Raw genomic sequence first — 24625 nt, 5'->3', positions numbered from 1 at the left:
CTTCAAGCACCAGAAACAAGCAGGCTGAGAGAGAGGCTCCCAGGTTACAGAGAAGCAGTGAAGGGCTCCCTCACAGCTGATAATGGTTGTCAGTTAGAGGTGTCACATCCTGACTGAAAGCAGAAATCAAATATTTCTCCATCAAAACCCACCAGGAAACCACAGAAATCTGCAGGATGCCTTAGTCTCCAAGAAAACTTATATTTTTCAGGGTGCGGGGCTAAATATAAGAGCTGTTTGTTTTCAACAGCCCTAACAGGAAGAATTAGAGTTCCTGTTGCCTGACCATCTGAACCTACATTTCTTCATAACAACAGTTGCCACCTGTCATGCTCTGATGGGCCAGTCCCAGCTTTGGTGGACCAGTCCCAGTTTTGGCTGAATCCTTAGCTATTTCCTCTGCTGGCCCTGTACCCAGAAGAGTCTAATCTGAAGTGAGATGAGTTTACTTCCTGTGATTCCTGTCCCATACATCCACTTAGCTGTCACCATCCAGTTGGCAAACTGAAATAAAACAATAACTAATAAGTGAGGACTTGACAGGGGCCTTTGTAACTCTCACTGGTTAATATATTCTTCTTCTTAATTAATATAAGATTGGCAATGACACCTCTCCCACTGAGTCCCTCTATTAGCTCCCTGTTTTCCCCTGTATCCAGTTCATACTTCTAATCATCACTGTCAAGGCTCTACATAATTCTACTCCTTCCTAATTATTCAACCTCGTGTCCTATTGTGTTGTCCCGCCTTCACTCACTCCACTCTGTGACTGATGCCAGGCTCCATGTTTTTTGTCCATTTCCTCCACAACCATCTCACACTTTCTTCCAAAGTAACTGCTACAATAAGCAGCAACTCATCTCATCCCTTTTATGTCATGTCCCCCATTCCTGACCCCCTGCCTAGTTTTCACTCAGCTGAGCTGGAGTAGAAGTGGACTAGCAGAGACCTTCTATGGAGGGGAGATACCAACAAAATGGACACACTCTACCACTGAGATATTGCTACTATTTGTCTGTTCATCAATTAATGGACAATACATGTGGGAGGGGAAAGAAATGAGGCTTATTCATGGCACTGACTCACTGTGTCTGCCCACTAGAAATAAGATTACTTAGCTGTACATTTCCATCAGACATCATGGTAATGACTCACTATTTACAAATGGGACTTAATTCCTTATAACTATCTGGCAGTAAAGATTGGAAAGGGGAGGGGGCATCTAAACTTTGCTCAAGCAAAGGACCCCACACTGGCAATTTGCACAGGAGCCTAAGAGTTGTACCTATATTGCATAAAATGGAGCAGAACATGGGTTGCAGTTGCTTTGAAGATGGTGATGCAGACTCAGAAATTACAATCCCGGGGTTAAATGCTCAGTCTGGGTCCAACTGTCCTGGACTCTATTAAAGATTGAGAATTGGTGACTACACTGTTGGCCTTTGTAATGCTGGCCTCATTTGGCCTTCAGGCTTTACTTTGGGCATGAGTAGTGCTATCTCCAGATCATTCAGCCGCTCTGAGGACAGAACTTGCTCCAACAGAGCTAGTTACAGAAATTCTACTGAGCAAATGAGCTGAATATTTCACAATTTCAATACCAGCCTCCTTCTGAGACAATTTGATCCATGTACTTTAACTGGATCATTGTCACTTCTTGAAGAAATATATCATTTCATCTGAACACCCCTACATTTAATCTGATATATAATGACAAAATATTTGTCTACTGTCAGAACATGTGGCTAACTAAATAACACCCTAAAAATGTATATATACAACTCCATATGAGTTCTCTGTATAAGTAAGAGACTGCTTGCATGTACAGTAATCCAGATTGCCTGTAAATATGTCTATTTGTAAGCATAAATGCAGGACTTGCTTCCAAATGCCTGCTTATGCAAATCTTGAAGGCAAAGTTTAGGAGTCACAATGGAGTTACACTGATGTATCACAGACGAGGAAATATGTGTTTGTACCCAGTTTTGAAAATGTACTTGAACATGTTAGAGGCAATTAGGTGAAATAGTTCAGAAGTTTGGGACTGTTTAAATTTATATCTGCTACCTAATAAAATCACAAGTCTTGTGATATATAACCAAGGAAACACTGAGGACATTTACATATATATCAGTCACTTCCTATTGAGAAATCTCTGCCTTGGGCATTTCCTTGTATATCTGGGAGAGACTCATATTCCTGCTGTGTAGGCTCCCTCCAGATATCAACATTTAAATAGCCCAAATATTTATTTAATTGTGGAATCATATATTTCATAAGGAGACTCCTCACTTTAGTTGCAAGCTTGGAAGTGGCAAACTATGATGAAGTTCTCTGTGACTGGAATGAGTATGACAGTGCCTCAGGATTGCAAAAAATGACTGTGATCCTGCAAAACACGTACACACATGGGTTGTGTTTATCTATGTGAGTAGCTCTATTTAGCCTAATAGGGCTACTCATGTGTGGAAAGTTCCCCATGTGAATAAGTGTTTTGCAGGATTAGGGTCAATAACAGTAAATGATAGGTGCAACTTTCATTTAAAAGTTGAGCAGAACCACAAGTATGTCTAAGATATATATATATATATATTATTTTTTCTTTATTTTTCTGTGCTTCTGCACTTCTTAGTTTCAGACAGACAGAAAATGAAATTTTCCTTCTTCTAGATACTTATCCACACTAAACCTCTGCACCATCTGAAATTAACCAGTAATTGCACTACTGTTGCAGGAATCATCATAAGACTTTAAAAGAATTACCTTGACATTTCATGATATCTTGCAAAGATTCTCTTTTACTCAGTGTGATACTGTCATCACAAGATTTCATAGGAAATGTCAAGAGACTTCATGCAGTAACTTATTTGTGTCATAGAATTTATGCAAGGTGGGGATATACAGTATTGAGGCCTCAATCCGTCAAAGCAAATGAGTAGCCCCACTAACTTCAATAGCATAACTCATGTTTAAATTAAGCATATATTTAAGTGTTTTTCTGAATCAAGGGCCAAGTTCTTATTTATTTACATTGGAGGTGATAATCAGACTTTTCTTGCTCTTAACTTTCTTACCTGTATTAAGGATGGTTAATCAGCTTAACCTCCTCCAGCCCGAATGACTGAAACGTGCTGATGTGAGTGAAATACAAACCCACGGCACACAAAGCCTGGATGAAGGCTCTGTAATTTAAAAGTTACTTGGGGCAGCTCTGAATACAGGAATCCTGAAGCAGAATAGAATGTTTGGTTTGTTTATTGGTAGGTCAGCGCCCAGAATGCTCTTCCAGCTCAGCCCTATTATAGCACTTTCAGGGTGTGAGCCCTGGGAGCAGCCTAAAAGATCTGGGTGGATTTGTGGTTGCACTATCTTTGCTTGGGCATGTATGTGAGGTTTGTTTGTTTTACTTTGTTTACTTTTTAATCAGAAACACTGATCTTTGATCACTTCTGGCACAGTCACGCTAAGTTTGAAGGCCTGAAATTGAAAAATATCCCATGCTATCTGGGAATCTAAAACTAAAAGTGCATATGTTGTCACAGAAACATTATTTTAAATGATGGCTTTTTGCAGGGTAAGTTAATGAATACCTGTTGGCTGACAGAAAAGAGGTTTGGTCAGTGAACAAAAAAACCCTCACTTTGCTTCAGGTTCCATTTTATAAGGAATAAAGTAAACTTGTTTATTTTTTAATGAAAAGGCCATAATGCCTTTGGAGTCTCTGAAAGATGCTTAAAGCCTTTCGAAAGTTCTGTATCTGCCAAGCCGTGAAGTAACACCTCCCTCCCCCAGACACGTACGCACACTTCTCCTTTCAACATCTATTCCAGAATGAAAGTTCAAGGAGTCCTATGCTTACTCTGCAGACAGACAGATACACAAAAGAATAACAGCTGAGGAAAATTACATTCACACAAATGGCCTTGCATAAAATGAGAGTCGTTGCCTCACACTTGTAGTCATATTCTAGTCATACTTTTAAAAAATTACCTTGAGCGATGATGTAACATTATAAAAGGCATAGTGTAATGGCTTTAGAGCAGATCTGATATCAGACCCAGGCCAAACAACTCTCTTAATCCAGATCACTGACCTGGTTCTCATTTACACTAAGAACCCATTACCCCATTTTGGCAGTGTAAACAGGCCTTAAAGTTAAACTGCTTTTTCAGAAAGAGGGCTATTTTTAATTACTTCAGTAATAATGCTTACTTCACTGTAGATGGAAACCGAGGGATGAATGGGCCAAATTTGAGTGAGTGGTGTTGCAACCCTGTGTGCTAGACTGCAATGCCCTCTCACAAATTCGGCACATATTCCCCTGCACAAATGGAGACAGAGAAGTGGATGTGCCAAACCTGAGTGTCAGGGGCTGGGTTGCAACAGTGGGGAGTGGGGAGCCAAGTGGGGAGTCAAGCCCAGAGTGGGGAGCCAAGCCCAGCCAGTCCTGTGGGATGGGCTTCAACTGGAACCGGAGGCTTTGGGGGGTCAAAGCAGGACATTCTGTGAAACCCAGGACTGTTGGCAGATCTGTGTTTGCTTGTATATAACAGCTGTGATGCCCTTAGCTTTATACACTTATATTAAATCAGGGTTTCTTACTCATTCTCATACTATAGTACTGCTGTTGGGTAGAGAGAACTTTTCTGGGCCTACGTCCTAAGAGGAAAGTGCAGGGTTGAGGGGACAGTCTCTGGAAGAATGTGGGGAACAATAGTGTCTTTCTGAAGGCTGGATGCCTTTCTGGCAGATATACTTTAGCCAAACACAAGGCAGGGGTAACTGGGTGAAGTTTTATGTCCTGTTATAGAGGAGGTCAGACTAGATGTTCTAATAGTCCCTTTTGGCCTTAAAACATATGCATCCATGTAAGGCCCCTTGCCTTAAATTGCGTGTAAACTTTACGGCCATATACATGGCCAGAGTGGAAATGAGAATCAGGCATACTGTGTACCAAGGCCCCAGGCTTTGTAAATGAGAGGTGCCTAGTCACACAGCATCTATTGAGATATGTTACGTTCTTCCCCCATTCATTTAAAGGAACGCTGTGAAGATAAAAATCAAATAGGACTCAATTGTGCCTTTTAGACACAGGCTCTTGGTAAGAGATGATGTGAAGCTGAATTGCTCCAGGGGGGAGGTGGGAGACATTTTGCACCAAGAATGGCTCTTCAAGCTCTTGGGCATGCAGAGGCTGCACACAGCCCCTTGCACTGCAGCTTACTCCCCATTCCGCACCCAGCCAGCTCTGATGGTGGAGCTGGGTCTACCTTCCACTCAACCTTCCCTGCTCATTTTGGAACTTGCAGTTCCCTAGAGGACTAGAGAGAACAGTTCCTGCACTTCCCTGAGTGTAGCCAGGGTGACAAATCTGCCTGGCCTTTACATGGGCCATGCAAGGGGATAGGAAGGCTCCTTGCACACTCCCCATCTCCCAAGGCCAGACAGAATCTGTCCCATAGAGAGTTACTATCTTGGCCCATAGAGAGTTACTTGCCACAATCAAGAGAGATGATGAGCACCTGCAACTCCCATTGATTTCACCCTAAGTTACTAAAGCAAAGAATTATATGATAAGAATTTGCTTGATGGTATTTATACTTTTGTGTTTAATTTCACTGTGTTTGGACAGTGAGACAAGACTGGTGTGATCTGCTAATGCACTAGTTCAGTGCTGTTGGGCTCCAGTTCTCAAAGATGTTGCAGATGTGATGATTTTTAAAAGTTTAATTGAATTTCTATGCATATTGGGCTTTATCAAACTTTTCTTTTGTTTACAAAATCTAAATTCAGGGCTAAGTGAATGGAGAGTGTCCCTTTCGTACCATAACAAAGTTGTAGTCAGATATCATTACTAGTCCACTGCACGGCAGGGTTTCCAGAGGAATAGCACACTCCTGTGGGAATTCTGCTCCAAAAAATAAAAAAATTCTGCTCACAATATTTTTAAATTATGCATATTTGATTTGCGAAAATAACACAAAATAATCACATCAGTTTCCATTTATTTCAAAATACCAGTTAGCAAGTACAGGAATGTCTGAAACAATACAAAAAAACACTGTATGTAAGCAGGAAATCCCTGCTGGAAAAAGAAGCATATTTAACAGAAATATATTTATACTTCACCATGTGTAAGCTATATGTCATGTGATCCACAGGGCAGCTCTGATACCCATGGCAGGAATGATGACTTAACTCAAGTTTCTTTGTGGAAATAGTCTTACTTCAGATTCTTCCATGCTCCCATCTAAAAAGGGATTTGTCAGTTGCATATAACATTCAGACTGTAGCCCAAGACTTTGAAAAAGGGAGCATGCTTTGACCATAAAAGCTGTGGTATGCATTTAACTTACTTTTTATTCCGAATCCTACAGTCTGACTGAGAGTAAGATCCAATCAGATGAAAAATGTATTCCGTCTCTGAAGTGGAATAACTCATCCATAATAGCTGCCCAAGACATACAGCCTCAAGGAAACTACATGGACATGCATGTATACACATTCATTCTGCCAATTTAGCTTTACAAAGCAACTTTCAGTAATAGGGGGTTGGACTAGATGACCTTCAGGGGTCCCTTCCAACCCTGATATTCTATGATTCTATGATTCTATGAATACAGAATCCACGCAAAAAAGTTTTAACCAGTTTGCCTTTTTGGCTATTTATCAACGTTTTTCCTTCTTTCTGATGAGATGAAAAGTGCTGGAGTTCAGAATGTAGCTTTTGGAACCTAGTGGTGACTTTGTACTTTTGATGTTGTTTTGCTGACCTTCAGAATTCTTTTTCACATCCCCTGTGGTAGTGTGTGAGGCAGAAACAGCCCTAGAAACAAAAGAAGCCTTTTTCAAACAAAGAGAGCCGAGAAACCAGAGCATTGATCTAACAACTTAGTCTTTAGTTCAACCATGTTGAGACATCCTTAACTCAAAAGACTAGGAACTCTCAGGAGTTAGACCTTCAACCTGCATACATTACTTTTTCTGTAAAAATAATTAATAGATTCATAGATTTTAAGACCAAATGGCCCATTATGATCATCTCCTCTCTCCCTCTCACTTGACACAGGCCATAGAATTTCACTCAGCATCTCCTGCACAAGCCCAAACTTGTGACTGAACTAGGGCATACATGTTAGAAACTTATCCAGTCTTAATATAAAGGAGAACTGACTTGGTAACCTGTTCCAATGATTAATTGCCCTCACTGCTAAGCATTTGCATTTTATTTCCAGTTCTAATATTTCTTAACATCCACTTCCAGCCGCTGGATCTTGTTATGCCTCTGGCTGCTAGGTTAAACAGCAGTATGCAGTGTCTAGCATCAGATATTTTCTCCCTTTGTAGATAGATATACATTGTGATCCAGATACCTGCTAACCTTCTCTTTGACAAGCTAAATAAACTGTATTTCGTGTAGCTCACGAAAGCTTATGCTCAAATAAATTGGTCTCTAAGGTGCCACAAGTACTCCTTTTCTTTTTGCGAATACAGACTAACATGGCTGCTACTCTGAAACCTGTCATTTTATGGTGTGTTTTTTAAATCACAGATCATTCTTGTACTGTTCTCTGAATATTTCTTTGCCCTCAAGAGTTTTATATGGAAGGCATTCACTGCTATCCATTAAAATGCCAACTACCCAGTAGTATTTCAGACAACACAATATTCCCCTACAGTCAGGATAAGAAATAACGTCTGGATTCCACAGGGTGCTGAGAACTTGCAACTTTCACTAACATTAATGGGAGTTGTGGGGATTCAGTACTTCTCAGGCTTTTGGGGGATGACTACTGCACATCATGCTGTTGCTTTTAGCACTTTACAAACACACACAAATTAAATCTCACTGTTCCCCTGCAGAGTGGGGCACAGAAAGGTGGAGTGACTTTCCCAAAGTCAAGCAGCAAGTCAGGGACAAAGCCAGGAATTGAACCAAGATTCTCTCAGGTCCAGTATCCTACTCTAATTACCAGACAACGCTCTAGTGGTTCCAGTATGGCATGAGTCTGTTACTGAGGGCAGTGCATCATTTGGAAGAGTTTTAAAGATTAAAGTCCGGATTGCCATTTTTGCCTCTACAGCCCTACAAGGGAGTGTTTTCAAAGGTGTAGTGCCTGGGCAGCCATTGCTGGAAGAGCTCAGCATTCACAGGGATTATAAGGGATAGCTCAGTGGTTTGAGCATTAGCCTGCTAAACCCAGGATTGTGAGTTCAATCCTTGAGGGGGCCATTTAGAGATCTGTGGCAAAAATTTGGGATTGGTCCTGCTTTGAGTAGGGGGTTGGACTAGATGACCTCCTGAGGTCCCTTCCAACCCTGATATTCTATGATTCTAAAGAAAGCAGGAAGCTGGCCCTGATGGTGGGGGAACCTGCTCATAAGTGGCAAACACAACACCTATTAACAGGATGGATTGTGTGGCTCCCCACTGTGACAGAAACAGCAATTTCCTGCAATATCTTTGGGAAATCTTATTGTATTAAGTCTCAGAGTAGCAGCTGTGTTAGTCTGTATTCGCAAAAAGAAAAGGAGTACTTGTGGCACCGTAGAGACTAACCAATTTATTTGAGCATAAGCTTTCGTGAGCTACAGCTCACTTCATCGGATGTACGAAAAGCTTATGCTCAAATAAATTGGTTAGTCTCTAAGGTGCCAAAAGTACTCCTTTTCTTTTTGTATTAAGTCTACATATCAGAAATCTGCCCTTTAGAATTCACTTTCCAGAAGCTTTTTTTTCCTTGAAGAACTCAGCTTTGTGTTCACCAAAAGCCAGTACATAAGGGGTATGAACATGCAAAGCAAATCTGTTAAAAATGCAAATGAATGTTCAGAGTAAAGTTTTTTGCATTATTTGCTCTGCTGTAGTTACCATGTATATTTTGTCTAACTCCTACGATCAGCTGTCCATCTCTTCAGGCCATGCGTATTGGGGCAGAATCTCAGCTGGGGTAAATTGGCAGAGCTCCTTTGGCTTCAATCCCTGAAGCCAATATAGCCACACCAATTGATGCCAGCTGAGGATTTGTCCCAGTATTGAACATAGTACATCCATACTAGCCTAAAACTTCCATTCTTGTACATATAGGAACCAACCAACATTTTGACACAGAATAGACATGTTAAACAAAGTAGAGCAGTTAAAAGAACGCATAAAAGAGAAAGAAAAAATCTGGTTAAAAAGAGAATTAAAGAATACAAATTGAAAGTAGGGAAGCTAGTCTCCATACATCACACAAATACTGTCTTTATTTCACTCCTGTCCTTATGTCTTTTCTCATTTTTTTCATTATGTCTGTTCTGTTATTAATGAACTCGAGAAGGGTGACACAGCTGCTATAAACCAATGTTCCTACAACAAAGTGTTAGTTATACCACTGTTTTACACTATTTAGCATCCTGAAGGATCCCAAAGTGCTCTATCAATTGATACACAAGTTATATACAGGAATAACTTCAACTACTGAAAAGCAGCTATCTCTTGGGAGGAAACATGGCAACAGTTAAACAGCACCCCATAACACCACACAGTAGCTTAGGATATGACATGAAGGACATCTTATCCAATGGAAATGGCAAGGGAAATTTAATTACTCAAGGTGAAATTTGACAAGACAGCAAGGCTAAAATTCCTTATACTTGCACAAAGACCCATGAAATGATTAACACACACAGTTTTATATCTCATCAGAATCGGAGTCCTGGCATTAGTTCAGTACTGACTCAGAATGAACATCACCTTCTGAATCACCAATGCCATTTCCTGCAGCATACGGGTGTTCTTTAGAGGTGTACTAATCAAGTCCTGAAACCTCCTCAGCTTGGGAAATCAGACAGGATTGTAACATAAGGCGATATGTTCCTTTCCGCTGTGTGCTGTTCTAAAAGAGAGTTGCAGGAAGCTTTCTCACTCTTAATCACCTGTCATTTTTGTGTGTGGCTTAGCAAATTCAGATGTTCAATTCAAATCTTTATACATTTAAAATGAACCATGGTAAGGTGCAGTTCTTCCTGTTTTTGCAGGCCTCTCATGAGTTGTATTGTGATAAATAAAACCAGTGTGAATGCACCCAGGTATCTGCAAGCTGGGAGATCCTGAGACAGCTGACATGTCAATACACCTTATGGAAGTGGAGAGACCACCCAAGCAAGCATTCTGGAAAGTAAAAGAGATAATTGGGAAAGCTCCCATACTGAATACTTCAGCGGAAGCCCTGATGCTGCAATGTGACACACCTGAGCCAGGTCTAGGGGCGACCATGCTGCAAGGATGATCCTCTTGCATTCACAACAGAAGATTGTCTGTGACAGAGAAGGGCTATGCTCAAACTAAAGAGACTTGTTAGCAATATTCTTTGGAATGGAAAAATGTCAAGGAATGGTGTTATCTCTTTAGGTATTTGATCTTTTGTTGCTAGCCATCCTTGCCAGATTGATTTTCAATGCCTACTGTACTCTGTCTTGCTGTGTACCTCTCTGTATCTCTCTCAGCCTTTCTTCTGGGATAAGTACATATTTTACCATATTTATTGTCCCCACCTTGACCTGTACGGATCCTGCCTTGCTGGGTTCTGGTAGGTATGCATGGCTTAAGGTGTCCTCAAACACAAACTCTTTCCCTGGGCAATCCTTGATCTGTACATCATACCTCTGCAGTCGGATCATCACCTGCTGTTAGCACTTTGGTGCACTGAGTAATGGCTTTCTCCAAAGGCTTTTGAGATGTTTATGTTCAGATTGTATGTCCACGGTGCTACCCTAAGTGTAAGCAGATCATGTCAGGGGGATACCAGAGGAAAGACAGGAGGAAAAGGGTGTTTGGACAGAGATTCCACCAACACCAAGCCCAGAGACTGTGGCTGACCAGATTGGAGGAAGACAGCACCAGGAATGCACCAGTGAACCGTACCATACTAGAGGAGGGTAGATTGTTAAAAGCTCTGCTCATCTGAGGGATTTTGTGTGACGGACTTCCAAGTTGTATGGGTATATAAAGCTAGACAAACTGATAAGGTGATGACCACAATAACTGCAAGTACGGTTAGCATCTGAACGGAATATGTTAGATTATGTTATCAGTTATTCATGGGGTGTTTGACAGATTTCTTTAAAAGAGGAAGGATGTAACAATATGAAAGTGATAGACACTTGCAGGCAGCACACTGTTTTCAGGGGGGAACTTTAGGAAGTGATGCTCCCTCGAGAACTGTCTGAGGAGCCGTAAAGCTGGAGAACCCATGTTGTAAGCAGTCCCAATAAAGGTAGAGTGTGTTAATTAACCCTGTGTCAGTGTGAGATCTTATATGGCAGAAGATCCAGACACAACGAAGCATAAAACACCTAGAGCATGAATACTGGCAACCCAGTGACACAGCTGGGTAAAAGCTTTCTGAGTTGTAGCTTGCCTTGCTCCTAGGATTACTGCATCTATATTTCCACAATATGTAGCTTCTTAAACTGGTGCATAGTCTTAATAGGCCAGGTAACTGCCATGGTGACCTTCCACAAACATAACTGACTTCTAGGACAGACTAAAAGATTTGGGTATAGCACACGCTCCCACATATTGAGCTCTTGTCTGAATGATCAGGTCCACAGGACTTTCAGGATATCTTGGAGTCCTTGTGGCACCTTAGAGACTAATACATTTATTTGGGCATAAGCTTTTGTGTGCTAGAACCCACTTCATCAGATGCATGGAGTGGAAAATACAATAGCAGGTATATATACATAGTACATGAAAAGATGGGAGTTGCCTTACCAAGTGGGGGGTCAATCTAATGAGACAATTCAATTAACAGTAGAATATCAAGGGAGGAAAAATCACTTTTGTAGTGATGGCAATCAACTTGTCCTTCAACGACACCACTTGTTCACATGAAAAAAGTAGGTAATGGATTTTTAGCTTCTTTTTATGTGATTTAGCAACTAGGAACATGAAGCAGCAGCTAGCATCATGTGACCAAGCAGTCACCTCTCCGTGGAACACCAGTGAATGCTCTGTGAACTGCTCATGGCCCATGGATCATAGGCTGGTAACCACTGATATTACATCACTCATACAAAAATATCCTAGAATTCTTAATATCCAATTAGAGTCTATATATGCAAAGTAGTCTATATATGCAAATACAAATATAGTACAATATGCAACTATGGGAGGGTAAGAAGGAAAAGGGACACATACTAAGTTTCAGGAAGAGTGACTGAGGTTGGGGAAACTTGGTGACTCAGGGAGCAGGATGTGATTGTTTTACTCAAGAGAATGGTAAGAGTCACAGGCCAAGAGGAAGAATGGATTTTCACATAGGATATGAAAATAAATTATAAGCCATTTAGGTTCAGAGAGTTCATCGGTGAGGCCCACGTGGGAATGACCCCCGGTGGGGAGGAAGCAAACAGAAATAAGTCTAATACTTGAGAAGCATAAGGCAAGAGCAAGAGAACATAAAAAGAGGGAGATGAAAAGATGGGGTGGGGTAGAATCCATGGAGTATTTTGAAGACTACAGCAGGGAAGGTTTTGAACTGGATGCTGAAGCAGTATCTTCCATGGACAAGGCCTTGCCCCTTCCCCCACCCCCTTATACCATTCTGGCAGTTCAACGGGGATGGAAAGCAGTCTTACACAGCCAGATGGCATTGGAAAAAAATCACTGGATGACTGAGTGGTAAAGCTTCAGTAGCCAGCTCTATACCACCTGCTCTTGGATGCTCAGCATATGGGTATGCCAGCCCTGGGAGGGAGTGTGGCTGCAGGGCAATATGCTTTACCAATCCTAGGCTGTGGGCTCTGAAGCTACTCTAACGTGTGTTGTATGCTGAATTGGCTCTCAGCTGACCCCATGATAGGGTGGAGGGGAGCCGATGTAGCTCACATGCCCCTGAGGATATGGTTCCCGCTACCAAATGAGAAGATGAGCAGAATACTTTTGAATTTGAAACAAATTAATGTTTGGAACACCAAAATATAGGAACCAGTAAGGTTTGTATTGTGTGAATAGCATTTTGTTTTGTTTTATAAATAATGTACAAGCGCCTAGAGGTTGGAAGAGGTGCTTTCAACAAATCTACATAAATCAATTAACTAAATAAATGAGGGAATTATAGTAATAAAGCTGAAAGGAAAGGCAACCATGGTTGTGCATTTGAGTGCCGGAGCAGTTGAGATTACATCTGATACAGGTTTCAGATTACAAAAATGACTGAATGCAGATTTACAGATAGGGGAAATATGGATAGCAAATGAGAAATACAATGAAAACGATGTTCCGAATCAACAGAGCTGACATACAGTTCCTCCTGAACTTGTTTTTAAAGCCAGTCAAAGGATGGCAGAAGTTTTTATAGCACCCACAGGTAGCTAATGCATTTTGTGTTGCTTCTGCCTTTTGGAATCCAGTATTGTGCAGCCCTGAAAAAGCTAAATCTGCCCAATCAGGAGAATTCAGTTGACAGCCAATGACAATGATTGTTCGATCTGAGGGCTCTAATTGGCTATCAAAGTTAGTGAGATATAACATCACACAGAACATCCACCACTGTTATTTTCAAGTTAGTTTTGAAGCTCCATGAGGCTGTCTGAACTCACCTAGTCTAAGTAGCAGTGCAGATGAAGACTAAGTATTGTAAAAAACTGCATTCATTGTTGGCAGTCTCTGACCATTTGTAAGTACTGTATTCAAATTGCTATTTTGGTTAAGGAGGTTGTGTGTCATTCCAGAACACATTTTTATGGAACACTTCAAAAAAATATTTAACAAACTGAGTAGTAGCTCATGTGATGCGTGGGTAGAAAATTGTGACCTTAGACAAGAGCAGTTCAAATGAAGTCTCACAGTTAACCATTTCTTCTTTTATATTCCATGGATGAACCAAAATAATGACTAACCATGAATTCCACTACTACCCATGGAAAATTAAAGTAAAGCTAATGGTGAAGGCCTCTCATCTGTACCATGCTTATTCCTTGTTTCCACCATATTTAATATAAAATTGTTATATCCACACATAAGACCTGAATGAGTCACAAGTATTTCAGGATCAGAAAATCCTGAAGTAGAGAGGATAGCTTAGAGTTTTGGCAATGAGATTCAAATGGTGTCACTTTAGATCACTGTTTCAACTCTGGATCAGGTCTATCAGGGCTAGAAGCTGTGGCTCATTACAATCTGGTGGCTGTTTGGTGCCTGTGTGAAATGGGTTGGTAGTGTACTATTTGGTTCCCACTGGAGAGATACCTATGTTGCAAAATGCACTTCACAACTGGCAGTCAGCAAAGAGGCCGAGTACCGAGGGTCTTATCGACCCATTGAAATCAACGGGAGTTTTGCCACTGTCTTCAACCACAACAGGATCAGGCCCTGAATGACTATGGGAACTGAGCTATCAAGCAAGTGATCCCTTTAGATCAGGGTTGAGGAACACTGGTGGAGTGCGGAATCTGCTCTTGCCCATGTTATTCATGCTCTGTGAAGAGAGGATTTCTGTCTCCAGATCCGCCAATATAACTCCTATCAATAGCACTATTTATTTGCAAAGAAAAACTAATCAATATGACCAGTTTACTGAAGCTGGCAGATCAAAAAAAGCAACATTGATATCTGCCCATTTGTCAGCATTCATGTTGTGCTAAGAATCTGTTAGATAAATAAAACATGGGGATGAATTTTAGGTCTGACATTCCTAGAGGTATTCATCCTTACATGGAAGCCCTTTCTGCCTTGCAGAGTAAACACACACAGCATTGCATAGACCCATCCTCTCCCGCTGTTATTGAATTACTGGAATCAGAGCAGACCAACTGATTGGTTCCCACCTGTACAGACAGAAGGGTTGTTTCTGCCCACTGATGATGTCCTGTAGCCATTTTGGCTTTGTGAGTAAGGATAGCAGAATACAGCCCTTAATGTCTCCCCATCTCTAAAATGAGGATCACAGTGCTTATCTATCTCAGCAAGGTGTTTGAGGCAAAATCCATTAATGTTGGTGAGGTCTGTTGATAGTCAGTGATGGGGACCAAGTAAAATAGCTAAATGGTCTTTAAGATTGAGCCAGATAAAATGAATGCCTACTTTCTTCAAAAGCTAGTCACATTAAAACAAATGAAGTATCATGGCCTGGGGTTGAAATGAGATTAACTAAAGATTACATAATAGAGTACTTCTAAGGCTTATCGCACAACAGGTTTGCCAACTGAGCAATGCAAAGCACAAGCATGTTTATTTTCAAAGCTGTACTTCGCATTTCAATAGCCACAATCTAACAAAACATCTTCCTAGAATTTACGGTGTGCTTATGTGGTAGTTATGCAGAAAAGTACTGTTGGTGGCGGGCTGACTGTTTAAAAAAGACTATTGATTATTATGGATAAAACACGGCAGTCAGTGAAGTGAGCAATCAAGTTATGCTAAATTCTAAATGCTTCTATGATAAGATAAAATCAAAATGCAAGCGGTGCTTCAGGCCTGAGCTGATCAATGTAGGGATCAGGAAGGAATTTACTCCTCCATTTCTAATATTGCACAATTGGCTAGATTTCACTTTCCTCTGAAGTAAGTGGTTTTGGACACTGCTAGAAGCAAAATACTAGGCTATATGCACTGAAGAGCTATGCCAGTTTGACAAACCCCACACCCCAGTATTCTTGAGAGATATTGGGTGAAATCCTAATGCCACCAAAGTCAATGGCAAAACTCCAGTGGAGCCAATAGTCCACCCCAGATCTTCAGACAAATATATTGAGTGAAAATCCTGGTCCCATGGAAGTCAATCGGGTTTTTGCCATTGATTTCAGTGGGGTCCTGTTTTCACTCCTGGTTTATTAGTTATTATTCAGACAAATAAGGATGTCCAGGGTTGTGGTTTCAAACACTCACAATAACAAAACTTAGCTCTTATACCGTATTGGCATCTAGAGCTTTTCACCTGTAGATTTCAGACCACTTCACAAAGAAGAGTAACTCATTGTCCCCATTTTATACATGGGAAAACTGAGACAAAGAGAAGTTAAGCTACAGTCAAACACCAGGAAAATGGCAGAGCTTTTAATAGAGCCCAGCTCTTCTGATCCCACTCCAGGCTATAGCCATTAGCTGATGCTGTCTCTCGATTCATCGTTTTAGCCATATAAATATTCATCAAGATAATACTTGGTACTACAAATGTTGTGTACTGAATTACCAAGAAAACCAATTATGACCCTTAAATCACAATGTATGGTTCATAATGAAGGCCCTTCTTAACTTGTGACATTGCAGAAATCATGGATTTTGCAATATGAGGCTTTGGCTGCAATTTAGACAGTGGGAGCCCCACCATGCACGGGACCGACAGCGGGAGTCCCAGCCACCCTGGGGCTCAGAGCAGGAGCCTCTGCTGTCAGCCCCAGATGGCCACTGTCAGCCCCTGGCTCCCAACAGTGGAAGCCCCTACTCTCAGCCCTGTGGCCAACAGCAGGAGCCGGCTCTCTCAGCCCCAAGCAGCTGACAGTGGAAAATCATGGAAAAGTTATAATGGACTTTATTACCACAAATAATAAGGCCCATTATTACTTTTCCACAATTTTCTATGGCTTGGGGGTGAGTGATGAGCCCCACTGTTACATGGCCAGAGCCTGGGCCGGGTGTCTGCTGCCATGCGGCCAGGGCGGGGCTCAGTGTCTGCAGCCAGAAACCGGAGCTGGGGACAGGAACTACGTGGCTGGAGCCAGGGATCGGAGCCCAATACCACAAAGCTCGAGCTCTGGGTCAGCGCCCAGGGCTACTCCTGCTGCCAGACGGCCAGAGTAGGGTGATCAGGTGTCCATTTTTTGATCGGAACACCCGGTCGAAAAGGGACCCTGGTGGCTCCGGTCAGTACCACCGACCAGGCCATTAAAAGTCCGGTTGGCGGTGGTGCGGGGCTAAGGCAGGCTAGTCCCTACATGTCCTGTCACCGCTCTGAGCCCCAGAAGCGGACAGCAGGTCCGGCTCCTAGGTGGGGGGAAGGGGCCAATGGGGTTCCGCATGTTGCCCCCACCCCGAGAACTGGCTCAGAGCTGGGGGGGGCAGTGCCTGAGGACGACAGCAGCCCATGGAGCCTCCTGGACCCCCTCCTACTTGTGCTGGACTGGCTGGCTGCCTCAGGGGTGCGCGCAGCATGGTGTCAGGACAGTTTGGCAGCCTGCCTTAGCCCCGCCCCACTTTGCCACTGACTGCATTTGAGAAACGTTGCCCTAAATACTGAAATTACTAGATATTAATTATTAAATTAATTTAGTAAATTAAAAAACAGTTCAATATTTCTGGATTTGCCATCCATCCAAGATTCTGCACTAAAGTTCACTGATCATTACAATAATCTCTATTTTGATTTTCAGGCCATTGTATTTGTCTACAAGTTAGCCTTCCAGATCTCTGTGCTCTGTCATTCAAATTCAGATTTACTTTTTGAAACAGCAAATGACAAGGGAAAAGGCATTAGACCAATGAACTACTGGAGAAAAGATTGTAAACATAGTGAGAAATGGTAAGGCAACCTGTTCACATTTCTGTCTTCAGAGAAACCCTGTCCAATGGCTTTTTCCTTTAACCCTGTCATTCATCTCAGCTATAGCAGCTTGCCCAGCCTAAGGGTCCAAATTTCCTCTCAATTACACTGTTTTCATTTTCAGTAAAACCTGCCTTTGGGAACACCTCTGAAGAGAGACCACCTGTCACAAGCAACTTCTTGCAGATGGCATGGAACACCTCCGATCTCTGGTGGACAAACTTTTGAAGAGAGACCACCTCTTACAAGTGACCACTTTTGCTAACTCCCATGAGTTGTCGCTCTTGGTAGGTTTTAGTGTATTTCAATAGTGTTGCACCAGAGGAACTGGGAGGAGAGTTTGGTCCTTAACATTAATCCAATTATAGGGCAAAATATATGTAATATAGCAGAAAGCCATGCATGTAAAATACACTAATTTGAGTCACATTCACTAGGTGCTGAGATAGGACTTGCGGGCCACATAAATATTTGCATAAGCACCTAGATAGAAGGCTCCTTTTGATAATACCACATCACACTGGTTCATAACTTTGTTGAAATCTTCTGTACATTTCCATTTTGTATCACCTTTGCACATACTGCTTTACTCCAGATTTAATTAGAGGGTTCAGTGCCAAGGTTGCCATTTTAAGGAAGTATTTTCCATTTTAAGTTTCAGTGATAACCATGACTGCAATGTACACTACATTCTAGTTTTATAAATATTTGTTTTGCAAAAAATAACATAATCAAAGTCCATCTTCTTCCATCTGTAGTCTCTGGGTCATTAAAACTGGGTCTTTCGTCCAACCCCACTTTTACAGTTGCAGCCTAACCTTTATTTTGTAAGCAATTTTTTTAAAGGAAAATTACAGGAACTACCTGCAAACAGCTCCTTCTGAATAAATAAATAATTCCTACATGGTCTGATTGCATAGCTATCAAACAGCCAGAGTTGGGCAAGTGAGATCTGCATTTTGAATGCAGACCCCTTTTCTCTCCACACACATGAAACCTTCAAAACTAGCAAACTAACGGGGGAATTAATTTTGCTCACAGTCAGCAATTTCATAAAAGAACATGTTCAGCATTCTTTTCTGTATGCTAGAGGATGGGATCTACATGGTATTTTAAATTAAGTGTAAATGAAAATATAAACTGACTTTTTCAAAAGGACAAATGGAAAATCTGGGGGCTTTGAAAATAGCAAATAATTCTCAGGACACCAATTTTCTCTCTGCACAACCCTATTGGATCAGTACTATCTTGAGAGGAGCATTTCCCCTACAGGGAGATGCAATCAGTACCCAAGTTCCACCCATTCTGTCTTACTATGGCATGGAAAGGAGATGTCAATGATCTGGGCTAGATCCAAACTCCCATTAAAGTCAACAGAAGTTGGTCCAATAAAAGTATTACCTCACCCACCTTGTCCGCCTAATATCCTGGGACCGACACAGGTACAACTACACCGCACACATTAAAGTCAATGGAAAGACTTCCAGTGTCTTCAGTGGAATTTGACTTGGGCCCCTATTAATCTAACCCTCCAGAATTGGCACCGGAAGGTCATCTCCCACCTCAATGTACTTCTGGGGGTGGCCAGCAAGTCCACACCTCACCAGAGGATGCCAGGCCCTTCTTCTATTATTCCAGGTGTGGAGGTTTGGAGGTCTATGAAACCCAGAAATACACTGCCCCTGGCCTTTAACACACAAGGACAGACTCACAAAGTATTGTCTGTGCAAATGTGGTACTTGTCAGCCCCTGCTCAGACAAGCTGAGGTCTGGTTCAATTCTGTATAGCCACTGGGGTGGGGAGGGGTGTAGGAAGGGTGTGATGTGATTGGCTGTGTAGATCCAGTAGCTACAACCCTTTGCGAGTAGGCTGCAGAAGAATTATTTGTTTTTGTCCAGTTTCTAGCTTGGTGTGGAGCTGAGGTTGAGAAATGTAAACCTGGTTATCATGGGATTAATTAAAGAGGAAGCTGACCTGTTAAGTGTGTGCCTTTAACAAACAGAAAATTATGCACACACATGGAATGCTACCTCCTGTTATCAGTCAGAGGCAAAAACATTCAAATAGTTTCATCAAGTACTCACCTGCTGTCATTTTTCACTTTAAGAATAAAGGGTTTTGCATTAATTTCCTTAAAAATGCAGTTTGCAGAGAACTGTGTTTGCAGTTCATTCTCCAGACTGACATTTCACTCTGGGTTCTGTTAAGGAAGCCACAGTCATTCTTCCAGGTAGGTGCTGGCTGGTATATCTCTATCTGAAGCACACACCAAGGGAAGGAACATGTGACCATATAGGTGAGAGGGGACAGATCACTCAAAATAACATTGTACACTAACCTGTCTGAGAAAAAATGCAGATTTCTGTCATTAAGAGACTGGGATATATTGTAACTATTAAGCCCCAGCCTGTGGTAGGAGCCACAAGGATAGGCTCTGTACAATTCCTTCATGCTTTCTGATCAGAGAAGCTAGAACCTTACACAATTCTACATGCTACATGCTACTTGCGAAAATGTGCATAAATTCCTTTTTCACAGAAGACTAATTTTAATGGGAAAGCAGTGCATCTACCAAGGATCTGTCTGCCATGTGTCCACACTGAAAACTCCAAGTGGGCCAAATTCTGGCCTCAATGCACACACATAAGTCCCACTGACTATAGAGGAAATGCATTCGCTTATCTGAGGATGGGATTTGGTCCATTAACTTCACTGGAAGTTCCACACAAAAGCCTCAAAACAAAAGTACTTAAGCACATGCGTAACTTAAAGCATATACTTTCATGCTTAAGAGATGATAAAGTGCTTTGCTGAACAGGGATGGACTTACTCGTATTCTTGAAATCAAACAAATGTTTTGCTGAATTGGGGTCAAAAGTAACAATTGGAAGATATTAGATTTAGGCAGCACCATAAAAAAAAGTCTTCCTGTATCTATCCGAGCTTGTTTTCTTACCAATACATTTGAACAAATCTCTCTTTTCTCCACTCTGTGACTGTGAATAGATATTTATCATCAAAATCAAAAGTGGGTGGAGGGAACAGGGCTGAAATCTGGTTTGTAAATGACATTTGCTATCACAGTGACAAGTGACTGTGCAAACAACTAAGTTTCAACTCCTATAGCTGTTGTAAGCAAGCAAACCTTGATACTTTCATTGCTTCTCTTTTAGCCCTGGTCTACACTACGGAGTTAGGTCAAATTTAGCCGTGTTAGGTTGATTTTAAAATGAATGTATCTACACAACCAACCCCATTCCATTGACCTAAACGGCTCTTAAAATCATCTTCTGTACTCCTCCCCAGCAAGGGGAGTAGTGCTAAAATCGACCTTGCTGGGTCGAATTTGGGGTAATGCAGATGCAATTCGACAGTATTGGCCTCCGGGAGCTATCCCAGAGTGCTCCAATGTGACCGTTCTGGACAGCACTTTGAACTCTGATGCACTAGCCAGGTACACAGTAAAAACCCTGGTAAATTTTGAATTTCATTTCCTGTTTGGTCAGCATGGTGAGCTCAGCAGCACAGGTGACCATGAAGTCCCCTCAGAATCGCAAACGAGCTCCAGCATGGACCAAAAGGGAGGCACTGGATCTGATTGCTGTATGGGGAGAAGAATCTGTGCAGGACGAACTCCGATCAAAAAGAAGAAATGCAAATATATATGCCAAAATCGCACAGGGCATGGTGGAGAGAGGCTACAACAGGGACACACAGCAGTGCCACATGAAAGTTAAGGAGCTCAGGCAAGCCTACCAAAAGACAAAGGAGATAAACGGTCACTCCAGGTCAGAGCCCCATGCATGCCTCTTCTATGATCAGCTGCCTGGCATTCTAGGGGGGGACCCTACCACTACCCTACCACTGTCCATGGACAGCTGCAAGGGGGGGAGTCTCACGCAACAGGGAGGAGGATTTTGTGGATGAGGAAGAGGAGGAGGAGAATACGCAGCAGGTAAGCGGTGAATCCGTTCTCCCCGGCAGCCAGGACCTTTTCATCACCCTGGAGTGAATACTGTCCCAAGGCGGGATCCCCAACCCTGAAGGTGGAGAAGTCCCCTCTGGTGAGTGCATCTTTGTAACTACAGTACAGGGTTTAAAAGCAATTGTGTTTAATGTTTGATTTGCCCTGAAGAATTGGGATGCATTAGCGGCCAGTACAGCTACTGGAAAAATCTGTTAACGTGTCTGGGGATAGAGCAGGAATCCTCCAGGGATATCTCCATGAAGCTCTCCTGGAGGTACTCTGAAAGCCTTTGCAGAAGGTTTCTGGGGAGGGCTGCCTTATTTCATCCTCCATGGTAGGACAGTAGCAAGTAGTCTGGATTCATTGCAGCACAAAGCATTGCAGCAAATGGTCCTGGGTTTTGGTCGCATTCAAGCAACATTTGGTCTTTATCTTTCTGTGTTAGTCTCAGGAGAGTGATATCATTCATGGTCACCTGGTTGAAATAGGGGAATTCTTGTAAGGGAACAGTCAAAGGACCCCATTCATGCTGGGTTGTTTGCGTTTGGCTAAAAGGGATCATTCCGGAGAATAGCCACGCAACGGGGGGAGGGGTGAAGGGATCATCCCAGAGAATAGCAATGGGGTGGGGTGGGAGATGTGTGCTGCACATAAACCCAAAAACCACAGCCCCTCCTTTTAAATGTGAAGCCCAACCAGCATTGCTTGCTATGGGAAAGGGTGGCACTGCAGTTTGAAACCATTCCCACATGTTATGAAGGCGAAAGAAGCCAACCCCGCATACCAAAAGGCTTACCATGGCTGCCTGGAAACCGAATTCTGTTGCCCAGCTATGTGTGATGTGTCACCATACCGGCAGACGCTCAATATAAAAGGCAAAATGCGACCTTGTCCCTAAAGCACATGTGCTGTGAATTGCTTGATTCACTGTGAAAGAGTCTCCCTTTTGTTCTCAGAAATGTATCCTCTTAAATTTTACTCTCCCTTTTTATGTCCCCCCAGGAGCAAATGTTTCTATGCTGCCCCTCTCATCTCCATCCTTGAGGTTATCGCAGATTAGAAGGCGAAAAAAACGCACTCGCGATGACATGTTTTCCAAGCTCATGCAGTCCCCCCGCACTGATAGGGCACAGCTTAATGCATGGAGGCTTTCAGTGGCAGAGGCCAGAAAAGCATTAAGTGAGCGTGAAGAGCAGCAGCAGGAGGCGATGCTGAGGCTGATGGCGGGGCAAACGGACTTGATGAAGCATGTGTTGGAGCTGCAGGAAAGCCAACAAGAGCACAGACCCCCCTGCATCCATTGTATAACCGCCTGCCCTCCTCCCCAAATTCCATATCCTCCTCACCCAGATGCCCAAGAATGCGGCGGGGGGAGGCTCTGGGCACCCAGCCACTCTACTCCAGAGGATGGCCCAAGCAACAGAAGGCTGGCATTCAAACAGTTTTCATTTGTAGTGTGGCTACAATAAGCAATGTGGCCTTGTCCTTCCCTTCTCCCCTCCTCCCCCCACTCCACCCGGGCTACCTTGTCAGTTATCTCACTTTTTTTTTAATTAATAAAGAAAGAATGCATGATTTCAGAACAATCGTGACTTTATTTCCTTTGCCAGCTGTGATCAAAGTGGGGAGGGTGGTTGGCTTGCAGGGAATTAAAATCAACAAAGGTGGCGGGTTTGCAGCAAGGAGAAACACACACAGCTGTCACACCATAGCCTGGCCAGTCATGAAACTGGTTTTCAAAACTTCTCTGATGCACAGCGGGCCTACCTGTGCTCTTCTAATCGCCCTGTTTTCTGGCTGCTCAAAATTGGCTGCCAGGCGATTTGCCTCAACCTCCCACCCCACCATAAATGTCTCCCCCTTACTCTCACAGATATTATGGAGCACACAGCAAACAGTAATAACAATGGGAATGTTGGTTGTGCTGAGGTCTAACCTAGTCAGCAAACAGCCCCAGCGAGCTTTTAAACGTCCAAAGGCACATTCTACCACCATTCTGCACTTCCTTAGTCTATAGTTGAACTGCTCCTTACTACTGTCCAGGGTGCCTGCGTATGGCTTCATGAGCCATGGGAGCCAGGGGTAGGCTGGGTCCCCAGGGATAACTATTGGCATTTCAACATCCCTGACAAGGTTCCTTCCCCCTCTGAACTCTAGGCTACAGATGTGGGGACCTGCATGAAAGACCCCCTAAACTTATTCTTACCAGCTTAGGTTAAAAGCTGCCACCACCAAAGTGTTACACAAAGACCAGGGGAAGTGCCCACTTGGAAACGTCTCCCCTGCAAAATCCCCCCAAGCACTGCACCCCCTTTCCTGGGGAAGACTTGATAAAAATCCTCACTAATTTGTATAGGTGAACACAAACCCAAACCCTTGGATTTTAAGAACAATGAAAAAAGCAATCAGGTTCTTAAAAGAGAATTTTAATTAAAGAAAAAGTAAAAGAATCACCTCTGTAAAATCAGGATGGTAAATACCTTAGAGGGTAATCAGATTCAAAACACAGAGAATCCCTCTAGGCAAAACCTTAAGTTACAAAAAGACACAAAACCAGGAATATACATTCCATTCAGCACAACTTATTTTATCAGCCATTTAAACAAAGCAGAATCTAATGCATATCTAACTAGATAGCTTACTAACTCTTTACAGGAGTTCTGACCTGCATTCCTGCTCTGGTCCCGGCAAAAGCATCACACAGACAGAGAAGACCCTTTGTCGTCCCCCACCCCCCCAGCTTTGAAAGTATCTTGTCTTCTCACTGGTCATTCTGGTCAGGTGCCAGTGAGGTTATCCTAGCTTCTTAACCCTTTACAGGTGAAAGGGTTTTTCCTCTGGCCAGGAGGGATTTAAAGGTGTTTACCCTTCCCTTTATATTTATGACAATCCCCAATGGTAATTTTCTGGTCTGGGAAGTAAGTCCCTTCTTGCAACTGCTTGAACAGCCCTGAGTTCCTAAAGATGCAAGCGTCATGCACCTTTCCCAGCCATCCCACGTTGATGTCGGGGAAACGTCCCTTGAGATCCACCAGTGCTTGCAGCACCATTGAGAAGTACCCCTTGCGGTTTACATACTGGTTGGCAAGGTGGTCCGGTGCCAAGATAGGGATATGTGTTCCATTTATC

General features: G+C 42.6%; 1 long non-coding RNA gene across 1 annotated transcript in view; it reads right to left on the bottom strand.

Moving 5' to 3' along the window:
- Positions 1–5988: 5988 nt before the first annotated feature.
- The window catches only part of LOC144260334 (uncharacterized), a 33121-nt gene continuing 14484 nt past the window's right edge, over positions 5989–24625 (bottom strand). The window contains exon 3 of the long non-coding RNA XR_013345012.1: positions 5989–6826. This is a non-coding gene — a long non-coding RNA (uncharacterized LOC144260334). The remainder of the gene's footprint in view (positions 6827–24625) is intronic.

This window comes from Eretmochelys imbricata, chromosome 2 (genome assembly GCF_965152235.1).
Source record: "Eretmochelys imbricata isolate rEreImb1 chromosome 2, rEreImb1.hap1, whole genome shotgun sequence".
NCBI classification, from domain to species: domain Eukaryota; kingdom Metazoa; phylum Chordata; order Testudines; family Cheloniidae; genus Eretmochelys; species Eretmochelys imbricata.
This window is presented reverse-complemented; position numbering and strand designations above follow the sequence as displayed.